Genomic DNA, 10,888 nt, shown 5'->3' with positions numbered 1-10,888 from the left:
TAGCATGGTTTTTGTTGGTTTTGTCTGAAAGAGATCTGACTTGCATTACCTCAACCCCACTGGTTGTACCTTCTGGGACAAGATTGGAAGGCAGAAGAGGAAGATTTTTTTGGCCACTGGGAAAAACAATTGGTGCTCCAGTGTGATTTCACTTATAGGTGAATCACCTTGTCTACAATGGTCATTGATATTCCTGTTTGTGTTGGCAGGAAGGTTCTCAACAGTTATGAGAGAAGGAAAACCTCCAAGTCCAAGAGGAATTTGTTAGAGCAGGTGAAGTGACTTTGTCAGATATGGCATCCCCAGTTACTGCTGATTTTAGCATTGTCCTTGGGTCCCCATTATGCAGGCATACTTCTATGTTTTTGTGCCCAATTCTTTCTCTCCTGGAGGAGGCATAGAGTTAGCCCAGCCAAGGGAAGGAAGGTGAACATTTCAATTAGGGGTGAAAATTTTGATGGTAGAGATCATAAAGGGAATGTCTGTATCATAAAAGTACATAATTATGACAAATAAGTGAGATATAGTTCTCATTATATTTAAAAACTAAAACAACCTTTGATTATCATAGATGTAAATTATAACTCTTTGCTTCTGTCCTAACTTCAGATACAATGTTTATATGTATCACAAAAGTTGGCAAAGAGAAGGCATATTCCACATTACTTAAACAGGCTTGACTACATCTTATATATCTACCATTTTGCTATTAAGATACTTTAAGTTCACTCAAAGTGTTATTGAATAAAACCAATTAAATAAATATATGCCATAATTTAAATCCCTAGAAAAAGACTCCAGGAAATATCTCAAATAATACCAATTATTTAATATTATATATATTTCAAAATTAAGGTCTCTAGGGATATTCTATAAATCATTAAAAGCCAGTCTTTTAGGATAAATTATGGAGAACGGTTGTTACTCTGCTTTATGTTATGCTTTCATTTGTACTACTTGTTTTTAAACTATAGTAATTTTGTTACAATTAATATTCATTTCAATTTTGGAAATAACAATATAGTTGAGTGATGACATCACCTGAAAAAATTATGGAGTGATGTATTGATTGGTTGATTCATGCATTCATTAATTTCACCAAAATGAATCTTCACAGATCTAGAAAATAATATCAGCTGATAGTGTCTTTTCTTTCAACTTACGAATGTAGATATCATTTGTGGGAATCAATATTTATTTTAAAATATTGTGAAGTTTAATAGGATGAAATGTGTTGAGTTTCCTGCATTATGTAAAATATTATGTTTTAACATACAAGTTGGACATATTTCAGAGGCAAATAATCTGAGATATACTGATTGCTTTAAGCATATATGCAAATGTATCCATTGTTGATAATTTATGGATAATTAATGAATGCCAATTCATAACCAATTCACTTTTAACATTCCTCTTCATAATTTTCAATGTCAGCTAGAATGTTTTACTTGTTTCTGAGGCCTCCACGTTTATGGGCTCTTAGGCTAACTTCCTAATAAACCCTAGTGAACAGCACTTGTTTTCCTGCAATTGTTTAAACTGTCTATTCTTCTTGATGCCTTGAAACTGTGGAATATACAATTCTAGGCATGCTTATCATTCTACATTCTAATTCTCTAAAGGAACATTAATCACAGCCTTATATTTCACATTCTGGTTTTCTTATTCCCTTTTTCTTGTGATCGGTATTACCATTTAAAATACACAGAACTGGGCGGGCCGCGGTGGCTCAGCGGGCAAAGTGCTTGCCTGCTATGCCGGAGGACCTCGGTTCGATTCCCGGCCCCAGCCCATGTAACAAAAACGGAGAAACAAAATACAATAAAAAACAAGAAAATGTTTAAAAGATGTTTCCCTTTCTTCCTCCCTTCCTTCCTTCTATCCTTCCTTCCTTCTCTCTGTCTTTAAAAAAAAAAAAAAAAAAAAAAAAAAAAAAATAATAAAATACACAGAACCACTGATAACTTCCAGAAGACAGGGCAAGTATCATTTTGAGACTCTTCTCTTGCATGTAAGAACATAAATTCTCTCATTTACTCCTCTCTGATGGCCTTTAGTTCAGGACCATTTAAAACAGTTCATGAATAAGTTGTCTTTTCTTGTTGCTGTTTTATATGAACATATTTATTGAAAGATTACAGATACTATTGTATGAATGAATTGGTTGAAAATGGCTACTTCAGTATTTATATGTAGCTCTCACCTAGTGAAACTGGTTTCAAGCTGAAGGTTGAGAATTTAGGAAAATTTTAAAAATATTTTCTACACCTCACATTACTCTTTCAAACCAATTACTAAACAACTACTACCATATTATAAAAATAAAAGAGATTTTCATGGTTTGGACACAGAATAAACACATCATTTTGTACTCAATAATCAACTTAAGGTTTCTAGTTTTAATTTACATATGACAGTTTAGAGTTAGAATGTCACATCTTCATAGGAAGATATATTCTATGTCTTGACTCTTCCCCATTTGCTTGTTTTGTATTTCTGGGAAGCTTTTGAAGATCTTTGAATTATCAATGTTTTATATAATATCTACCTTGTCATGGTCAGGTTCATGTGTCAACTTGGTGAAGTGGTGGTACCTGTTTGTCTGTTTGGGCAAGTGCTGGCCTGTCTGTTGTGATGAAGACATTTCACAGAATTAAATCATGATCATGTCAACTGCATCCACAGCTGATTCCATTTGTAATCAGCCAAAAGGGAGTGTCTTCTGCAATGAGTAATGCTCAATCTGATCACTGGAAGCCTTTTAAGGAGGATTCAAAGAGAGAGGCTGCTCTTGATTTAGCTGGAGAGACACCCCTGTGGAGTTTGTCCAGACCCTCCATCAGAATCATTGGCTTCACAGCCTGCCCTGTAGATTTTGGACTCTGTGTTCCCATGGTCACATGAGACACTTGTGTAAATTTTATATCTGTGAGTGTTCCCTGTTGATCTGTTTCTCTAGAGAACACTAATACATCTTGGTACCAGGAGTGATTCTTAAGAAACAGAATCTTAAAAATGGGTTTTTGTGAATGGCTTTCTACTCTGACTGGACTCAAAGGCCCTAAGGATTCTGATTCCCATAATCAGAATGACACTCCCAAACCATGGAGTAAGTTGGCAAAAGAGATAGTCAAAATATCACCATTTGATTCTCCTAATGTTTCACTTGATGAAGCCAGGCTATGGGGAATAATGTTCTTGACACCTTTACAGAGTTTTGTGGAGATAGGAGGTATAGAGATTTTGGCTAGTTGTTATATACCCAGGCTACATTAGGGAGTGAAAAGGTTGGGCTTAAGGCTTCAAACGAGAAGCTTAAGTGCCATCTGACAGATGTAGATATTTCTATGAGTATCCTGAAAGAAAATCTTACTTCCTGTAGCTGTAGACTTGAGCTCTCTGAAAATCAGACTCAGAATCTTATTGTTAGAGTAGCAAGTTTAAAAGATAAACTGAAATCGTAATGTTACATGGCGTCTGCCATTAAAGTAAGGGCATTGATTGGAAAGGAGTGGGACTCTCAAAAATGGCGTGGTGACATGGATTGATAATGATGTTGTGGGTGAGGTTGAACCCCTAGGCCATGCTGAGTCTTTTGTAGATAACCCTGTAATAGTTTGGCCAGAGGACATAGCTGCCACACCTCCAGCCTGCTTTGAGGAGATGGCCACACCTCCTCATGAAGGGATTAGCCCTAGAGTGATTAATCCTGTTTCACCAGGTAAAACTGCAAATGAAGGCCCTGAAACAAATGGCTTGGAAGATATTTCTAATTCTTTTCATGACCTGCCCCCACCACACCTCATTTCGTTGAGACTTACAACTAGACTAAAGTCCCAACAGGCCCCTAAAGGTGAGGTACAAAGTATCACACATGAAGAGGTACATTATACTCCAAGACAACTGTGTGGGTTTTCCAATTTATATAGACATAAATCAGGGGAATACGAGTGGCAAAGAATTTTAAGGGTGTGGGATAATGTTGGGAGGAATATAAGGCTAGATCAGGCTGAATTTATTGATATTGTCCAACTAAACTGAGATTTTGCATTCAATGGTATAGCTCGAGGGGTTAAAAAAGGTGTTAACAGTTTTTTTGAATGGTTGGTTGAAACACGAATCAAAAGGTGGCCAATATTACCTGAGGTTGAAATGCCAGAACTGCTTTGGTATAATCTAGTTGAGGGGATCCAGAGGCTTAGAGAGATTGGAATGTTACAGTGAATTTATGATGCAAAACATGCTCTTACACCCCAGGAATGTCCAGAAGATGAACCTTTAACCATAACAGTGAGAAAGAAATTGTGAGACTAGTACCATCATCCCTGAAGAGTTCTGTAGTTGCTCTTCTATGTGGGTCAGATATTACTGTAGGAGCTGCTGTTACTGATCTGGAATCCTTAAACATAATGCACATGACTGGATCCTGAGTTGGCAGAAGTCAGGTGACAGCACTTCATCCCCAAAGACAGGGTATACATGGCTATTATAATAGTAAACTCAAAGTCGGCATCAATCTATATGACTCACAGAGATTTGTAGCATTGGCTCGTAAATCACGAGGTAACTAGAAATACAATAGAAGGGTCGTCTACTAAATTCTTGTTCTAGATTTATAAACAAAAGAATTCTAAGTCAGGTGAACAGAAGTCTTACCTGAATCACAAAAACACAGAGTCACGGCCCCTCAATCAATTTCCAGACTTTAGACAGTTCACAGACCCTCAGCCCCTTGAATGAAAGGAAGGCCAGGTCCCTTTGGGAGAGAACTCTGTTACACTGCCACAAATTTGTACTGTTATTCTTACTCTAAGCCTTCCACAGAGAGACCAAGAGCCTTTTACCAAGGTAAATGTGCATGGGAGCAAAAGAAATGATCAGATATTTTTGGGATTGTTAGACACTGGTTCAGAAGTGACATTAATTCCAGGGGACCCAAAACATCATTCTGGTCCAAGAGTCAGAGTGGAGGCTTATGGAGGGCAGGTGATCAATGGAGTTTTAGCTCAGGTCCATCTCACAGTGGGTCCAGTGGGCCCCTGGACCCATTTTGTAGTTATCTCCCGAGTTCTAGAATCTATAATTGGTATAGACATACTGAGCAACTGGCAGAATCCCCACATTGCCTCTCTAACTCAGTCAGTGAGGGCTATTATGGAAAGGCCAAGTGGAAGCCACTAGAACTTCCTCTACTGAGCAAAATAGTAAATCAGAAGTAGTACCAGATTCCTGGAGGGATTACAGAGATGACTGCCACTCTTAAGGACTTGAAGAACGCAGGGGTGGTGATTCCCACCACATCCCCATTCAACTCTCCTATTTGGTCTGTGCAGAAAACAGATGGGTCTAGGAGGATGAGAGTGGATCATTGTAAGCTCAACCAGGTGGTAACTCCAATTGCTGCTACTGTTCCAGATGTGTTATTATTGCTTGAGCAAATCAATACATCCCCTGGTACCTGATATGCAACTATTGATATTGCAAATGCTTTTTTCTCAATAGTTATCAGTAAGAACCACCAGAAACAGTTTGCTTTTAGCTGGCAAGGTCAGGAATATACTTTCACTGTCTTACCTCAGGGGTATATCAATTCTCCAGCCCTTTGTCAAAATCTTGTCTGCAGGGACCTTGAACATTTTTTCTTCCCACAAGACATCTCACTGGTCCATTATATTGATGATATGTTGATTGGACCTAGTGAGCAAGACTTACTGGTAAGACATTTGAGTGTCAGAGGATGGGTGATAAATCCAACAGAAATACAGGGGTCTTCCACCTCAGTGAAATTTCAAGGTGTCCAGTGGTGAGGGGCATGTTGAGATATCTCTTCTAAGGTGAAGGATAAGTTGCTGCAGCTGGCCCCTCCTATGACCAAAAATGAGTCACAATGCCTACTGGGTCTTTTTGGATTTTGGCAATGACATATTCCTCATTTGGGTGTGCTATTCTGACCCATTTATTGAGTGAACAGAAAGCTGCTAATTTTGAGTGGGGACCTGAATAAGAGGAGTCCCTGTGACAGGTCCAGGCTGCTGTACAAGCTGCTCTGCCACATGGGCTGTATGATCCAGCAGATCTAATGGTGCTTGAAGTGTTAATAACAAATAGAGATGCTCTCTGGAGCCTTTGGTAAGCCCCTTTAAGAGAATCACTATGCAGACCCTTAAGATTTTGGAGCAAAGCCTTACCATGTGCTGCAGATAACTACTCTCCTTTTGAGAAACAGCTTTTGGCCTGCTCCTGGGCCTTAGTAGAGACTGAATACTGAACCATGGGCCACAAAGTTAACATGAGACCCAAGTTGCCTATCATCAGCTGGGTATTGTCTGACCCATCAAGCCATAAACTTGGGCATGCACAGCAGCACTCTATTGTAAAATGGAAATGGTGTATACGAGATAAGGCCAGAGCAGGTCCTGAAGGCACAAGTAAGTTACATGAAGAAGTGGCCCAAGTGCTCATGGTCTCCACTCCTGCCACATTATCTTCTTTTCCCAGGCAAGAGCTGTGACCTCTTGGGGAGTTCCTTATAGTGAATTGACTGAGGAAGAGAAAACTTGGGCCTGGTTTACAGATGGTTAGCAAAATATGCAGGTACCACCCAAAGTGGACAGCTGTAGCACTACAACCTCTTTCTGGGGTGTCCTTGAAGGTCAGTGGTGAGAGGAAATCCTTCCAGTGGGTAGAAATTTGAGCAGTGTACATGACTGTTCATTTTGCTTGGAAGGAAAACTGGCCAGAGGTGCATTTGTATACTGACTCATGGGGGGTTGCTAATGGTTTAGCTGGATGGTCAGGGATTTGGAAAGACCATAATTGGAAAATTGGTGACAAAGAGATCTGGGGAAGAAGTATGTGGATAGACCTTTCTGAGTGGGCTAAAAACATGAAGATATTTGTGTCCCATGTGAATGCACACCAGAAGGTGACTTCAGCAAAAGAAGGTTTTAATAATCAAGTGGATAAGATGACCTGCTCTGTGGATACCAGTCAGCCTCTTTCCCCAGCAACTCCTGTCATTGCCCAATGGGCTCATGAACAAAGTGGTCATGGTGGTAGGGATGGAGGTTATGCATGGGCTCAGCAGCATGGACTTCCACTCACCAAAGCTGACCTGGCTACAGTTACTGCTCAGTCCCCAATCTGCCAGCAGCCAAGACCCACACTCAGTCCCTGAATGACACCATTCCCCAAGATGACCAGCCAGCTACATGGTGGCAGGTTGATTACATTGGGGCACTCCCTTCATGGAAGGGGCAGTGATTTGTTGTAAATGGAATAGACACATACTCTGGATATGGGTTTGCTTTCCCTGCATGCCATGCTTCTGCCAAAACTACCATCCATGTCCTTACAGAATGCATTATTCATCATCATGATATTCCACATAGCATTGCTTCTGATCAAGGAACACACTTTGCAGCAAATGAAGTGTGGTAACGGGCACGTGCTCATGGAATTCCCTGGTCTTATCATGTTCCCCATCATCCAGAAGCAGCTGAATTGAAAGAAGAGTGAAATGGCCTTTTAAAAGTTCAATTACGGTGCCAACTGGGTGGCATACCTTGAAAGGCTGGGACAATGTTCTCCAGGAAGCAGTATATGCTCTGAATCAGCAGTCTCTGTATGGTTCTGTTTCTCCCATAGCTAGGATTCTTGGGTCCAGGAACCAAGGGGTGGAAATGGGAGTGGTACTACTCACTATTAGTCCTCATGATCCACGAGGGAAATTTTTTCTTCCTGTCCCTGCTACCCTGAGTTCTGCTGGTCTACACGTTTTTGTTCCAGAAGGGGAAGTGCTTCCACCAGGAGAAACAGCAATGATTCCATTGTACTGAAATCTAAGACTGCCACCTGGTCACTTTGGGTTACTTATGTCACTGGATCAACAAGCCAAAAAGGGGATTACATTATTGTCTGGGGTGATTGACCCTGACTGTCAGGGGGAAGTAGGAGTTCAACTACACAATGGAGATAAATAAGAGTTCTCTTGGAATATTGGAGTTCCCCTGGGGAGTCCTTTAGTACTACCATACCCTGTGATTAAAATCAGTTCAAAACTGCAGCAACACAATCCAGGCAGGACTACCAATATCTCTGAAACTTTAGGAATGAAGGTTTGGGTTACCCCACAGGAAAAGAACCATGGTCATCTGAAGTGCTTGCTGAGGGTAAAGGAAACATGAAATGGGTAATGGAAGAAGGTAGTGATAAATATGAACTTCGACCACATGATCAGGTACAGAAATGAGGACTGTAATGCTCTTTTGTTCATGTTGTACTATTTATGTTGTAAGATATCAAGTTTAGAATGATTATCACCCAAGGATTTCACCATATTCTGGAGAGATTTAATATGTTTCCAGTTACATACAGGACAGTTGAGTATTGTTAAGTGAAAGAAAAAACATGCATTTTGTTGTTTTTTATTTAGAAATTAAGAATGTTTTAAGGTTGTTTGCATAGCTGCCAAGTTGACAAGGATGAACTGTCATGGTCAGGTTCATGTGTCAACTTAGCCAAGTGGTTGTACCTGTTTGTCTGGTTGGGCAAGTGCTGCCCTGTCTGTTGCAATGAGGACATTTAATAGAATTAAATCATGATCATGTTATGTGCATCCACAGCTGATTCCATTTGTAATATTGCAAGGGGGAGTGTCTTCTGCAATGAATAATGCTCAGTGTGATCACTGGAAGCCTTTTAAGGAGAATTCATAATAGACAGGCTCCTCCTGGTTCAGCTGGCGAGCCTCTCCTGCAGAGTTCATTGAGACCCTCCATTGGAATCATGGGCTTCACAGCCTGTTTTGCAGATTTTGAACTTTGTGCTCCCACAGTATTGTGAGACACTTTTATAAATTTTATATTTGTGAGTGTTCCTTGTTGATTCTGTTTCTCTAGAGAATGCTAATACATACTTCATTAATTCAATACTGAGAAAATATTTCAAAAGAGCCAATTATCAAAATGGTGGCTATGTTAAAGAATAATAAATGAGCACGAATTAAAAATCATTGGTAAAATTTTAATTATATGATGCCTTTGGTCCTTATACTTCTTACATCTTAAACCCATGTTCTTACTATTTTGAAACAAACAAGTGAAGATGAAATAGGAAATTTCTGTTAACAAGTATATGACAGGGCAGGCCATGTGACTCAGCAAGCAAAGTTCTTGCCTGCCATGCCAGAGACCTGGGTTAGATTCCCAGTGCCTGCCCATGAAATAAAAAGTATATGACATTATAAAATATTCTGAAGTGATTTGTATAGAGATTGAAAAGCCTAGACCATTTCTTTTTTGCAGATTGGCAGGTAGCAGAAGGACCTCTGCACAGCAAAGTTTTCCTGGGATAAATAGAATATTGTATATTTGCTCTTATTCTATACAGAATAAAAGTAAATTAAATTTGCTATCATACATAAACTTAAAGAACTACTAGTATAATTTTTCATTCATATTTTTTCATCCACACCTCCATGTACATTTTAAAATAATCTAATTCAATATTTCAAAATATTTAGGGGTAAAGAATGCACACAATGGTCTGAAAATGTGTGCATGAATCCTGAACAAATGCTTATATGATCTTTCATAATATACTATGAGAAACCCCTAGAATTCCATTTGAAGTATAAGGAATTACATATATATTTTATGTTGATGACAAGGCTTCACTTATTCATTTTGTACAACCTGAATTCAAAGCACAGAGTTTAGCACTGAGAAGACAGTGGGCAGATATTTGTTGTAATTAATTCAATAGCAATAATATAATAAAATATCCAATTATTAAGATAAACAGAATTTGCCATAATTAAATTTATTTAAATAATTTACATTAGTATTCTGCATACTGAAACATTGGATAAGCAGAACCTTCATGGCCCTCCCTGGCATCAGTTCCATTAGGTGCTGTTATACAATTACTATGTATTTTTATTAGGTATGCAAAGTGATTGGATAACACCTTGTGGAATATGATAAAATTATAATGTTACTAATTATCAATTCTGCTTAAAACTGGTTGGGCTAAGTATTTCAATTCAATGAATGAAAAACAATGTGTAGTTCTCATTGTGTGAGTACCATCACTATCAATGTTTTCTATTCCAATTTTATAAAAAATAAAAAAGCAGGAGAGAAGTCAGGGTGATACCTAGAGGGGAGCTTAAGAGAAAGAAAAGGAGTAAACAATAACATCAAACACTCACAAGTTAATATTGTATTTTCTTACATTGAAGAGACAAGGAAGAACAATAAGCACGAGTTCAAAAATATTTCAGGTGTCAGCAAAGATAAGTGGGCACCTGAGAAGATTAACACCATGTCATCCACATCAGCCCTGGGATCTCAGCCTTAAATGTCTTCTCAGCAGTTAGATGCATGCTCACATGAGTCCGCAGTCTCAGACATGGGTGCAGTATGCTTCTTCTACCAAGGCCCACAAACACAGAACTACATATATGTACACAGCCCATGCATCTCACACAAATACAATTTTTTTCCTAGATTTTGCCCTTCCACCTCTATCCACCATAATCACATCTCCCCTCTTTCCTTGGACACAACGAGAAAAATGTCAGTCAGAGCTCAATTTACCCAATATCACCCAGAGGGACCTGTGTCCTTACTGGGCCCTAGACCTGTGTTTTCCAGAAGTCCATGGCTAGTCCCCAAAGTGCAAGGGACCAGGTTTGCTGATGCCCCCAAGATGGCCATTGAGACACCAGGTGGTGGGACAAAGGGAGACTTGAGGTGGATAGGATGGGTAACTCAGAGCCAAAAGATGCCCTTGGATAGTTCCCATGTGTCCCCATGGAGTGTGGTGTGTGTCCCCATGGAGTCTGGTGTGTGTCCCCATGGAGAGTGCTCTGTGTCCCCATGGA

This window comes from Tamandua tetradactyla (genome assembly GCF_023851605.1).
Source record: "Tamandua tetradactyla isolate mTamTet1 chromosome 22 unlocalized genomic scaffold, mTamTet1.pri SUPER_22_unloc_3, whole genome shotgun sequence".
In the NCBI taxonomy this organism is placed as follows: domain Eukaryota; kingdom Metazoa; phylum Chordata; class Mammalia; order Pilosa; family Myrmecophagidae; genus Tamandua; species Tamandua tetradactyla.
Note: the sequence above shows the minus strand (reverse complement) of the source record.